The 13,358-nt window shown below is 45.2% G+C and overlaps 3 long non-coding RNA genes across 4 annotated transcripts; all 3 read right to left on the reverse strand.

Annotated features, from left to right (window-relative positions):
* Positions 1–1,003: 1,003 nt before the first annotated feature.
* On the reverse strand, positions 1,004–6,335 carry LOC140694065 (uncharacterized). 2 transcript variants are annotated; one of them, XR_012069817.1, is made up of 4 exons: positions 6,154–6,335; positions 1,710–1,780; positions 1,411–1,501; positions 1,004–1,280 (listed from the first exon to the last, which is right to left on the reverse strand). It is a non-coding gene; the product is annotated as an uncharacterized lncRNA (long non-coding RNA). The 2 variants fall into 2 exon arrangements; XR_012069816.1 differs by lacking the exon at positions 6,154–6,335 and having other exon boundaries at positions 1,710–1,827.
* Positions 6,336–6,375: 40 nt separating this feature from the next.
* LOC140694070 (uncharacterized) lies at positions 6,376–7,125 on the reverse strand. Its single transcript, XR_012069822.1, has 3 exons — positions 7,008–7,125; positions 6,709–6,799; positions 6,376–6,578 (listed from the first exon to the last, which is right to left on the reverse strand). It is a non-coding gene; the product is annotated as an uncharacterized lncRNA (long non-coding RNA).
* A 4,548-nt stretch (positions 7,126–11,673) lies between these two features.
* Positions 11,674–12,423, reverse strand: LOC140694069 (uncharacterized). Its single transcript, XR_012069821.1, has 3 exons — positions 12,306–12,423; positions 12,007–12,097; positions 11,674–11,876 (listed from the first exon to the last, which is right to left on the reverse strand). It is a non-coding gene; the product is annotated as an uncharacterized lncRNA (long non-coding RNA).
* Positions 12,424–13,358: the final 935 nt, after the last annotated feature.

Below are 13,358 nucleotides of genomic sequence, written 5' to 3' on the forward strand. Positions count from 1 at the left end.
GGAGAGGGAAGCAGGAAATCATAGGTGATTGGAAGCACTCTCTTAAGTGAATCAGCTTATTTGACTCTGTTTGAAGCGAAAGGAGAGATGCATGGCCTGACGTGTTTGCAAAACAAGCGAGAAGAAGACCAACAAAGAATCAAACCAACAAACAAGCACCAAAATGGTATGGTTGGCTGACATATACAAAGGGAACCACGATTATTCAAAAGAAAATACTCAAGGTGAGGTCAAGGGTCATTCAGAACGCATCGACCCAGTATCGTGGCTTGCATGTACTCAGCACACTTGTATTCGGAAATCAGAAGCGTGCATTCATATTCGTAAATTTTGATTCATAAGAGCATATCGTGACCTAACACTAATGCCGATTTGGAATCAAATGGTTTCCTAGTCCGTGATGTAGACTTGTATGTCTTCCAACAGGATGAAGGAATGCCATATTCTAGGCTACGTAGAGAAGAAATGTAAGAAGCCTATAACAAAGGCAAGTAGCTCTGCCAAAGTGTACTAAGTGCAAAAGAGACCGACAGCAAAGTGCACATTGGGGTTGGTTTCATTTCTTGGAATTTCAGCCCCCATGAATCCAATGGATCCATGTCCTGAGAGTGTGGGTGTTTCAGCAGAAATCAGGCGACGCATATGTATTCCGGGTGTACGGATATTATAGGAACATAAGTCTCCTTTAGTGGGTCCCTGTGTACTGTGAACTGTTAGAAAGTTTAAAGACGTGTGAAACCATCAACTGAAAAGGGACACACTTCCCTCCATTGGTACGGTGCATAGAGCTCTGAACAAAAGGAAAGAGGGAAGAAGAAAGGCCCATGGGACGCTAGTGGGTAGAATCACATTTACCTTAGGAACCTCTCGTCGGATGCAGCCCCTCCCCCAACACTGACAAGATGCAGCAGCCATTGGGGATGGCAGTTAGCGGTTGGATTCCAGGTGGAATGTTGGTGTTTACCGCGAGGCTTGTTGTGGCTGTTGGATCCTAGGTAACCGGGCAGAGTTCTGTGGGTGGATCAGTGTGATGGAGGGGCTGCCGCCCTCTGTGGAGCTTGGCTTAGGTGTTTGGTCCGGGAAGCTGTGTAAGTTCGAGATACTGCTGCTGCCCAAAGACCTGAGGTCACAGGTCAGTTTCCAGAACCTGAAAGGGCAGACAGTGGAAGATCTGCCTGTCATCAGCTTACTGGTCAGGCTCCGAGGTACTTTCAGACTTGCCCAGTCCTGGTGAAGTCGACTTTAGGGGAGACACGAAGAGAAGCTGGCCGATAAGCTGGCTGCACGGATTGAGGAGAGATGCGAACACATGGATGAGACATGTTCTGCTACAATGGAGAATACTGGCGTGGAGACAGCTGTAGAGGATACCAGGCTCAAAAGACATTCATGAGACATATTGAAACTCACTGATACAGGCAGAAACCTACGGAGTGCCAACGTGGACTTGAGGAAGTTCCTCAATTCTCTTCTCCAATAACGGGTCCAAGGTCCCTGACGTCTGAAGGAGAAGAAATGGCAGAGATGATCAAAACGCTCCTGTTCTTGGAAGAGGTCGTGAGAATCCACACGTCCCAAGGGGCATTCCCAAGCCATTCAGACCAAAATTCAACCAGCCCAGGTAAGCCTTTTCCCAGGTTTGGGCCTAGCTAGTGAGCACTTGCCCTTCCCTCCCCTCCACTCAGGCATCCATTTGGAAGGATCAGTACCTGAGCTGCAATGAAGCCATTACGAGAAGAGCAAGCCCCTCCTAGAATCAGAGTTCCTCCAGCTTCACTCTCTGTGAACAACAGTGAACACCTTAAAGGTCAAATAGTCTCGGCTGAAATAGGTAAACTTGAATACTTAGCTCACACCTAGAAACGATGTCCTTCCGCTAGATTCAGCAAATGTTGTGTTTATGTCTTCCCTGGGGTGAAGGGAGTGTGGTAAGTGAGGGGAATCTTTGACTGAACATGAATCTGTATTAGGCTTCAGTTTTTCAAGACAGTGAAGGTAAATAGTACAAGTCAGAAAGTGAACTGAACTGTAAAAGTCGCCAATGACATTAAAGACACAGCTTATGTGGATCGTCTTTCACTTGAGTCAAGCCCCCGGGGGCACTATATCATGGGGGTGCAGACTTGGTTGCGTTAAATGGCTTTAAACTACAGGATCGGATGATTAAGCGTTCTCAACACTGATAGAAAAACACCTGGTTCTCAATAGACTAGCATAACTGCAGCAGGATTCTCCTAGCTAGAATGCCTCTAGGTGCTTTTGGATTCAAACCTAAATGTATATATTTGGTTTGTTTCCTCTTGTATTTTCCTAGAGAGGGATGTTACCCCTTGAAATGCCAACATTGGCCAGTAGGTGTCATTGGGATAAAGGGCACCACATGCACAAGTGTATCCAAGGTTGGGGGTTATTCCATGTTTCCAAAAGTTATTTCATGGTTCCTGTTGGTTTCGGAGGCTTCAACCTTAAAGAGCTGACATGACCCCTTGAACAGTTTGGACTGCTAGTTTGCATTCTATCTGTCTAGCTTTTCCGTAGAGCTGACACAATGTTACCAAATTTGACAAGTCTGGCTTCTAGGTCGATTTAGTGTGTTTCAAAAAATAACTCCATTTTCGTATAACTCCCAAAACATGTAAATGAGTTCTGTTAAACTTCTTAAAGACTGCAAATGGGATATCAACACAATGTCAAAATAGTTGTCTTCGGACAATCCCTCCCACCACGGCTGTATAGAAACAAAGAGCTAAGCAAATATCACATTTCTGTGAAATGTATCTGGATAGTGTTGATTCATCGATGCCCAGTTGGCAGAGAAGAAGTGCAACCTGCACTCACTCGCTCCCATGTACAGAGCAATGGAAACATCCACTCACCCAGCCCTTAGCATAGGACACTGGCCGAAGAGAGGTCTGTTACTCCCAAAGACAGGATGAGGCCTCAGGACACCTGGAAGCAGGAGAATGCAAAGCAGGGAATGGAAACCAGTGCAGGTTCGGACCCCTGGTGATGGAGCAACAAGGGTGAAACTCTGTTTAACTTGGACGCACACTCTCAAGCGGACAGGAGACATGGGTTTGAAGGTGATGTGCTGAGATTTACAAGAGTGCACAGCAGATGCTTGGCTGAGAGAACTCAAAGAAACCAGCGCAAAATATCCCCACAGTTAATTCTGAGACCAAGATCCAAGCTGCCAAATTTGAGGTAGCAGAGGCAATGGTCAGTGAGGCATAGAGCTACGGATGATGGCACACGCTGAGTCTCAGGGATCTGGAGTGCGTTGTGGGATGTGGTGGGTCGAATCAAGAGAGCAAACCGAACTGTGTACCAATAATAAATCAACCACACTGGTCGCGCGGTTGCGATTACCGATATGTCCCATGGCCACACCCAGTACATCTGCAGGACCAGGGACCAATTGGGAATTTTGCCAATAGAGCACGTGTGGGGCTGAATCAGAGATATCGTGCATCTGGTCTGAGGGATCCAGGGGGCCTTGAATTTGAAATCAGAATGAAAAGCCTTAGGATATGCTACATTCATAACCTGGGCTGGGATTATGGTTTGGTTTGAGTCACAGGATGCGCAACAACTCTGTGGTTGCCTTCGTGCACCCGTGCCACAAGGATGAGAGGACAAGGGAGAGTGGTCCAAGTCCACAGCGTGAGAAGAGGAAGCATTCCCTTCAGCACTATCTCCCAAAGGCGGATGCTACATTTTGGATGGCACCGGCACGGTACGGCACCTAGGACAACAAGGAAGGTCTGCGGGATCATTCCAGCAGGCCCTGATATGTGACATCCATAGATATGCTTCCACTGGTGTTTCTGTAGACAGAGAAGCTCTGGAAAGAACTGATTTCATTGGGACATTCCCGTGGCAATAAAAAGCAGAAGAGCACTCTCAGTTTGCTGTTTTGGAAACACTCCAAAATGACATAGAGAAGAATGCAGAGCTGAGAACTTTTAGAAGCTTCATTTCCACAAGAGGAAGTGTCCTGTGCACTTTCAGAAGTGTGAGATAAGTATAATCAAAATGAAGTTATGCTAATCGAAGCAGTATGGGTTGTTCATCACAACTAATGCAACACCAGCAATTGGAGATATACCAAACAACACACACAGGTACAGGTTATGGCATCAATGTCTAGGAGAAATTGTCCTCACAGAAATCCCATGGAATTGCGTAGAGACAAGAGTCTAAAATTTTCAATTAACAAAGCCCTAGAAGTCTACATTAGATACCTGATATTACCTGACCAGTAGAGATGAAGAAGAACAGTAAAAGAAACAGGAAGTACCATTTTCAGTTCCAAAGATATTGAAGGCGCAAAAGATAAGCTTTCAAACAACTAGTCTGCAAAACGCTATCCAGAACAAGTGTTGAAAATGAAGGTCAGGAAAACACTGAAGAACACCAGTGTCTCAGAATCACAAAAGGCAGAATACCAGAAAAGGGGAAGAGAAAGTCTCAACACGAGCCAAAAATATCAGGAAACTCAATGGTTGTGATAATATCAGGGCTAAAATTCAGTCCTTAGCAGACTAGATAATGCAGAGGGACGCGTGAATGACTGTTGAAGACAGGGGAAGAGAAAAACCTCGGTCAGAAGCAGACATAGGAAAGCAAGTGCAAACAAATGAAAACATTGCAGTTGAACCCTGGGTTAAGACAGGGCATGAAAGAATAGAAATCATGAGTCCCAGATGGAAAAGCAAGAGATAAAGAAACAAAAAGTGTCTGAAAATTTATCTGTAGAAAAATCAGACTGAAACTTGCTGAAAGCCAAGAAAGAATCATCTATGCGAATTCAGGAATTACACAGCATCCGAAGGAGGTGGAATCCCAATAGACCTACCAGCAGCTGTATGATTCAAATCAACAAAGCTCACGAATATCCGAGTGATTTAAAATGCACCTGGAGGAGACAACATAGTCACAAGGAAACCTCCAGAGGGGTTTCAGCTGATATCTCGGCAGCAATATTGCAGGACAGGGAGGAGTGCCAGGACACAGACCATATCCTGAATGGCCAAATGCTGCCACCTAGGGTAGCCTATGCCACATGAACACCATTTCAAATAACGGCAGAGCTAGAGAATTCTACAGACCGGCAAATCTTAAAAGAATTCAGCAGTTCAAAAGTTTTTCTAAAAGAAAGGTTGAGAAAACTCCCCTGAATAGAAAAGCAGCAAGATGGAATGGAAAGAAGAAACCATTATTGGAAATGCAAGAAGAGCATGTGTGGCAGAGAAGAAAGAAGAAGAACTTAAGGAGGACATCAAAACCCTAAAGATGGGAGAGGGAAGCAGGAAATCATAGGTGATTGGAAGCACTCTCTTAAGTGAATCAGCTTATTTGACTCTGTTTGAAGCGAAAGGAGAGATGCATGGCCTGACGTGTTTGCAAAACAAGCGAGAAGAAGACCAACAAAGAATCAAACCAACAAACAAGCACCAAAATGGTATGGTTGGCTGACATATACAAAGGGAACCATGATTATTCAAAAGAAAATACTCAAGGTGAGGTCAAGGGTCATTCAGAACGCATCGACCCAGTATCGTGGCTTGCATGTACTCAGCACACTTGTATTCGGAAATCAGAAGCGTGCATTCATATTCGTAAATTTTGATTCATAAGAGCATATCGTGACTTAACACTAATGCCGATTTGGAATCAAATGGTTTCCTAGTCCGTGATGTAGACTTGTATGTCTTCCAACAGGATGAAGGAATGCCATATTCTAGGCTAAGTAGAGAAGAAATGTAAGAAGCCTATAACAAAGGCAAGTAGCTCTGCCAAAGTGTACTAAGTGCAAAAGAGACCGACAGCAAAGTGCACATTGGGGTTGGTTTCATTTCTTGGAATTTCAGCCCCCATGAATCCAATGGATCCATGTCCTGAGAGTGTGGGTGTTTCAGCAGAAATCAGGCGACGCATATGTATTCCGGGTGTACGGATATTATAGGAACATAAGTCTCCTTTAGTGGGTCCCTGTGTACTGTGAACTGTTAGAAAGTTTAAAGACGTGTGAAACCATCAACTGAAAAGGGACACACTTCCCTCCATTGGTACGGTGCATAGAGCTCTGAACAAAAGGAAAGAGGGAAGAAGAAAGGCCCATGGGACGCTAGTGGGTAGAATCACATTTACCTTAGGAACCTCTCGTCGGATGCAGCCCCTCCCCCAACACTGACAAGATGCAGCAGCCATTGGGGATGGCAGTTAGCGGTTGGATTCCAGGTGGAATGTTGGTGTTTACCGCGAGGCTTGTTGTGGCTGTTGGATCCTAGGTAACCGGGCAGAGTTCTGTGGGTGGATCAGTGTGATGGAGGGGCTGCCGCCCTCTGTGGAGCTTGGCTTAGGTGTTTGGTCCGGGAAGCTGTGTAAGTTCGAGATACTGCTGCTGCCCAAAGACCTGAGGTCACAGGTCAGTTTCCAGAACCTGAAAGGGCAGACAGTGGAAGATCTGCCTGTCATCAGCTTACTGGTCAGGCTCCGAGGTACTTTCAGACTTGCCCAGTCCTGGTGAAGTCGACTTTAGGGGAGACACGAAGAGAAGCTGGCCGATAAGCTGGCTGCACGGATTGAGGAGCGATGCGAACACATGGATGAGACATGTTCTGCTACAATGGAGAATACTGGCGTGGAGACAGCTGTAGAGGATACCAGGCTCAAAAGACATTCATGAGACATATTGAAACTCACTGATACAGGCAGAAACCTACGGAGTGCCAACGTGGACTTGAGGAAGTTCCTCAATTCTCTTCTCCAATAACGGGTCCAAGGTCCCTGACGTCTGAAGGAGAAGAAATGGCAGAGATGATCAAAACGCTCCTGTTCTTGGAAGAGGTCGTGAGAATCCACACGTCCCAAGGGGCATTCCCAAGCCATTCAGACCAAAATTCAATCAGCCCAGGTAAGCCTTTTCCCAGGTTTGGGCCTAGCTAGTGAGCACTTGCCCTTCCCTCCCCTCCACTCAGGCATCCATTTGGAAGGATCAGTACCTGAGCTGCAATGAAGCCATTACGAGAAGAGCAAGCCCCTCCTAGAATCAGAGTTCCTCCAGCTTCACTCTCTGTGAACAACAGTGAACACCTTAAAGGTCAAATAGTCTCGGCTGAAATAGGTAAACTTGAATACTTAGCTCACACCTAGAAACGATGTCCTTCCGCTAGATTCAGCAAATGTTGTGTTTATGTCTTCCCTGGGGTGAAGGGAGTGTGGTAAGTGAGGGGAATCTTTGACTGAACATGAATCTGTATTAGGCTTCAGTTTTTCAAGACAGTGAAGGTAAATAGTACAAGTCAGAAAGTGAACTGAACTGTAAAAGTCGCCAATGACATTAAAGACACAGCTTATGTGGATCGTCTTTCACTTGAGTCAAGCCCCCGGGGGCACTATATCATGGGGGTGCAGACTTGGTTGCGTTAAATGGCTTTAAACTACAGGATCGGATGATTAAGCGTTCTCAACACTGATAGAAAAACACCTGGTTCTCAATAGACTAGCATAACTGCAGCAGGATTCTCCTAGCTAGAATGCCTCTAGGTGCTTTTGGATTCAAACCTAAATGTATATATTTGGTTTGTTTCCTCTTGTATTTTCCTAGAGAGGGATGTTACCCCTTGAAATGCCAACATTGGCCAGTAGGTGTCATTGGGATAAAGGGCACCACATGCACAAGTGTATCCAAGGTTGGGGGTTATTCCATGTTTCCAAAAGTTATTTCATGGTTCCTGTTGGTTTCGGAGGCTTCAACCTTAAAGAGCTGACATGACCCCTTGAACAGTTTGGACTGCTAGTTTGCATTCTATCTGTCTAGCTTTTCCGTAGAGCTGACACAATGTTACCAAATTTGACAAGTCTGGCTTCTAGGTCGATTTAGTGTGTTTCAAAAAATAACTCCATTTTCGTATAACTCCCAAAACATGTAAATGAGTTCTGTTAAACTTCTTAAAGACTGCAAATGGGATATCAACACAATGTCAAAATAGTTGTCTTCGGACAATCCCTCCCACCACGGCTGTATAGAAACAAAGAGCTAAGCAAATATCACATTTCTGTGAAATGTATCTGGATAGTGTTGATTCATCGATGCCCAGTTGGCAGAGAAGAAGTGCAACCTGCACTCACTCGCTCCCATGTACAGAGCAATGGAAACATCCACTCACCCAGCCCTTAGCATAGGACACTGGCCGAAGAGAGGTCTGTTACTCCCAAAGACAGGATGAGGCCTCAGGACACCTGGAAGCAGGAGAATGCAAAGCAGGGAATGGAAACCAGTGCAGGTTCGGACCCCTGGTGATGGAGCAACAAGGGTGAAACTCTGTTTAACTTGGACGCACACTCTCAAGCGGACAGGAGACATGGGTTTGAAGGTGATGTGCTGAGATTTACAAGAGTGCACAGCAGATGCTTGGCTGAGAGAACTCAAAGAAACCAGCGCAAAATATCCCCACAGTTAATTCTGAGACCAAGATCCAAGCTGCCAAATTTGAGGTAGCAGAGGCAATGGTCAGTGAGGCATAGAGCTACGGATGATGGCACACGCTGAGTCTCAGGGATCTGGAGTGCGTTGTGGGATGTGGTGGGTCGAATCAAGAGAGCAAACCGAACTGTGTACCAATAATAAATCAACCACACTGGTCGCGCGGTTGCGATTACCGATATGTCCCATGGCCACACCCAGTACATCTGCAGGACCAGGGACCAATTGGGAATTTTGCCAATAGAGCACGTGTGGGGCTGAATCAGAGATATCGTGCATCTGGTCTGAGGGATCCAGGGGGCCTTGAATTTGAAATCAGAATGAAAAGCCTTAGGATATGCTACATTCATAACCTGGGCTGGGATTATGGTTTGGTTTGAGTCACAGGATGCGCAACAACTCTGTGGTTGCCTTCGTGCACCCGTGCCACAAGGATGAGAGGACAAGGGAGAGTGGTCCAAGTCCACAGCGTGAGAAGAGGAAGCATTCCCTTCAGCACTATCTCCCAAAGGCGGATGCTACATTTTGGATGGCACCGGCACGGTACGGCACCTAGGACAACAAGGAAGGTCTGCGGGATCATTCCAGCAGGCCCTGATATGTGACATCCATAGATATGCTTCCACTGGTGTTTCTGTAGACAGAGAAGCTCTGGAAAGAACTGATTTCATTGGGACATTCCCGTGGCAATAAAAAGCAGAAGAGCACTCTCAGTTTGCTGTTTTGGAAACACTCCAAAATGACATAGAGAAGAATGCAGAGCTGAGAACTTTTAGAAGCTTCATTTCCACAAGAGGAAGTGTCCTGTGCACTTTCAGAAGTGTGAGATAAGTATAATCAAAATGAAGTTATGCTAATCGAAGCAGTATGGGTTGTTCATCACAACTAATGCAACACCAGCAATTGGAGATATACCAAACAACACACACAGGTACAGGTTATGGCATCAATGTCTAGGAGAAATTGTCCTCACAGAAATCCCATGGAATTGCGTAGAGACAAGAGTCTAAAATTTTCAATTAACAAAGCCCTAGAAGTCTACATTAGATACCTGATATTACCTGACCAGTAGAGATGAAGAAGAACAGTAAAAGAAACAGGAAGTACCATTTTCAGTTCCAAAGATATTGAAGGCGCAAAAGATAAGCTTTCAAACAACTAGTCTGCAAAACGCTATCCAGAACAAGTGTTGAAAATGAAGGTCAGGAAAACACTGAAGAACACCAGTGTCTCAGAATCACAAAAGGCAGAATACCAGAAAAGGGGAAGAGAAAGTCTCAACACGAGCCAAAAATATCAGGAAACTCAATGGTTGTGATAATATCAGGGCTAAAATTCAGTCCTTAGCAGACTAGATAATGCAGAGGGACGCGTGAATGACTGTTGAAGACAGGGGAAGAGAAAAACCTCGGTCAGAAGCAGACATAGGAAAGCAAGTGCAAACAAATGAAAACATTGCAGTTGAACCCTGGGTTAAGACAGGGCATGAAAGAATAGAAATCATGAGTCCCAGATGGAAAAGCAAGAGATAAAGAAACAAAAAGTGTCTGAAAATTTATCTGTAGAAAAATCAGACTGAAACTTGCTGAAAGCCAAGAAAGAATCATCTATGCGAATTCAGGAATTACACAGCATCCGAAGGAGGTGGAATCCCAATAGACCTACCAGCAGCTGTATGATTCAAATCAACAAAGCTCACGAATATCCGAGTGATTTAAAATGCACCTGGAGGAGACAACATAGTCACAAGGAAACCTCCAGAGGGGTTTCAGCTGATATCTCGGCAGCAATATTGCAGGACAGGGAGGAGTGCCAGGACACAGACCATATCCTGAATGGCCAAATGCTGCCACCTAGGGTAGCCTATGCCACATGAACACCATTTCAAATAACGGCAGAGCTAGAGAATTCTACAGACCGGCAAATCTTAAAAGAATTCAGCAGTTCAAAAGTTTTTCTAAAAGAAAGGTTGAGAAAACTCCCCTGAATAGAAAAGCAGCAAGATGGAATGGAAAGAAGAAACCATTATTGGAAATGCAAGAAGAGCATGTGTGGCAGAGAAGAAAGAAGAAGAACTTAAGGAGGACATCAAAACCCTAAAGATGGGAGAGGGAAGCAGGAAATCATAGGTGATTGGAAGCACTCTCTTAAGTGAATCAGCTTATTTGACTCTGTTTGAAGCGAAAGGAGAGATGCATGGCCTGACGTGTTTGCAAAACAAGCGAGAAGAAGACCAACAAAGAATCAAACCAACAAACAAGCACCAAAATGGTATGGTTGGCTGACATATACAAAGGGAACCATGATTATTCAAAAGAAAATACTCAAGGTGAGGTCAAGGGTCATTCAGAACGCATCGACCCAGTATCGTGGCTTGCATGTACTCAGCACACTTGTATTCGGAAATCAGAAGCGTGCATTCATATTCGTAAATTTTGATTCATAAGAGCATATCGTGACTTAACACTAATGCCGATTTGGAATCAAATGGTTTCCTAGTCCGTGATGTAGACTTGTATGTCTTCCAACAGGATGAAGGAATGCCATATTCTAGGCTAAGTAGAGAAGAAATGTAAGAAGCCTATAACAAAGGCAAGTAGCTCTGCCAAAGTGTACTAAGTGCAAAAGAGACCGACAGCAAAGTGCACATTGGGGTTGGTTTCATTTCTTGGAATTTCAGCCCCCATGAATCCAATGGATCCATGTCCTGAGAGTGTGGGTGTTTCAGCAGAAATCAGGCGACGCATATGTATTCCGGGTGTACGGATATTATAGGAACATAAGTCTCCTTTAGTGGGTCCCTGTGTACTGTGAACTGTTAGAAAGTTTAAAGACGTGTGAAACCATCAACTGAAAAGGGACACACTTCCCTCCATTGGTACGGTGCATAGAGCTCTGAACAAAAGGAAAGAGGGAAGAAGAAAGGCCCATGGGACGCTAGTGGGTAGAATCACATTTACCTTAGGAACCTCTCGTCGGATGCAGCCCCTCCCCCAACACTGACAAGATGCAGCAGCCATTGGGGATGGCAGTTAGCGGTTGGATTCCAGGTGGAATGTTGGTGTTTACCGCGAGGCTTGTTGTGGCTGTTGGATCCTAGGTAACCGGGCAGAGTTCTGTGGGTGGATCAGTGTGATGGAGGGGCTGCCGCCCTCTGTGGAGCTTGGCTTAGGTGTTTGGTCCGGGAAGCTGTGTAAGTTCGAGATACTGCTGCTGCCCAAAGACCTGAGGTCACAGGTCAGTTTCCAGAACCTGAAAGGGCAGACAGTGGAAGATCTGCCTGTCATCAGCTTACTGGTCAGGCTCCGAGGTACTTTCAGACTTGCCCAGTCCTGGTGAAGTCGACTTTAGGGGAGACACGAAGAGAAGCTGGCCGATAAGCTGGCTGCACGGATTGAGGAGCGATGCGAACACATGGATGAGACATGTTCTGCTACAATGGAGAATACTGGCGTGGAGACAGCTGTAGAGGATACCAGGCTCAAAAGACATTCATGAGACATATTGAAACTCACTGATACAGGCAGAAACCTACGGAGTGCCAACGTGGACTTGAGGAAGTTCCTCAATTCTCTTCTCCAATAACGGGTCCAAGGTCCCTGACGTCTGAAGGAGAAGAAATGGCAGAGATGATCAAAACGCTCCTGTTCTTGGAAGAGGTCGTGAGAATCCACACGTCCCAAGGGGCATTCCCAAGCCATTCAGACCAAAATTCAATCAGCCCAGGTAAGCCTTTTCCCAGGTTTGGGCCTAGCTAGTGAGCACTTGCCCTTCCCTCCCCTCCACTCAGGCATCCATTTGGAAGGATCAGTACCTGAGCTGCAATGAAGCCATTACGAGAAGAGCAAGCCCCTCCTAGAATCAGAGTTCCTCCAGCTTCACTCTCTGTGAACAACAGTGAACACCTTAAAGGTCAAATAGTCTCGGCTGAAATAGGTAAACTTGAATACTTAGCTCACACCTAGAAACGATGTCCTTCCGCTAGATTCAGCAAATGTTGTGTTTATGTCTTCCCTGGGGTGAAGGGAGTGTGGTAAGTGAGGGGAATCTTTGACTGAACATGAATCTGTATTAGGCTTCAGTTTTTCAAGACAGTGAAGGTAAATAGTACAAGTCAGAAAGTGAACTGAACTGTAAAAGTCGCCAATGACATTAAAGACACAGCTTATGTGGATCGTCTTTCACTTGAGTCAAGCCCCCGGGGGCACTATATCATGGGGGTGCAGACTTGGTTGCGTTAAATGGCTTTAAACTACAGGATCGGATGATTAAGCGTTCTCAACACTGATAGAAAAACACCTGGTTCTCAATAGACTAGCATAACTGCAGCAGGATTCTCCTAGCTAGAATGCCTCTAGGTGCTTTTGGATTCAAACCTAAATGTATATATTTGGTTTGTTTCCTCTTGTATTTTCCTAGAGAGGGATGTTACCCCTTGAAATGCCAACATTGGCCAGTAGGTGTCATTGGGATAAAGGGCACCACATGCACAAGTGTATCCAAGGTTGGGGGTTATTCCATGTTTCCAAAAGTTATTTCATGGTTCCTGTTGGTTTCGGAGGCTTCAACCTTAAAGAGCTGACATGACCCCTTGAACAGTTTGGACTGCTAGTTTGCATTCTATCTGTCTAGCTTTTCCGTAGAGCTGACACAATGTTACCAAATTTGACAAGTCTGGCTTCTAGGTCGATTTAGTGTGTTTCAAAAAATAACTCCATTTTCGTATAACTCCCAAAACATGTAAATGAGTTCTGTTAAACTTCTTAAAGACTGCAAATGGGATATCAACACAATGTCAAAATAGTTGTCTTCGGACAATCCCTCCCACCACGGCTGTATAGAAACAAAGAGCTAAGCAAATATCACA

This window comes from Vicugna pacos, unplaced genomic scaffold (genome assembly GCF_048564905.1).
Source record: "Vicugna pacos unplaced genomic scaffold, VicPac4 scaffold_20, whole genome shotgun sequence".
NCBI lineage: Eukaryota > Metazoa > Chordata > Mammalia > Artiodactyla > Camelidae > Vicugna > Vicugna pacos.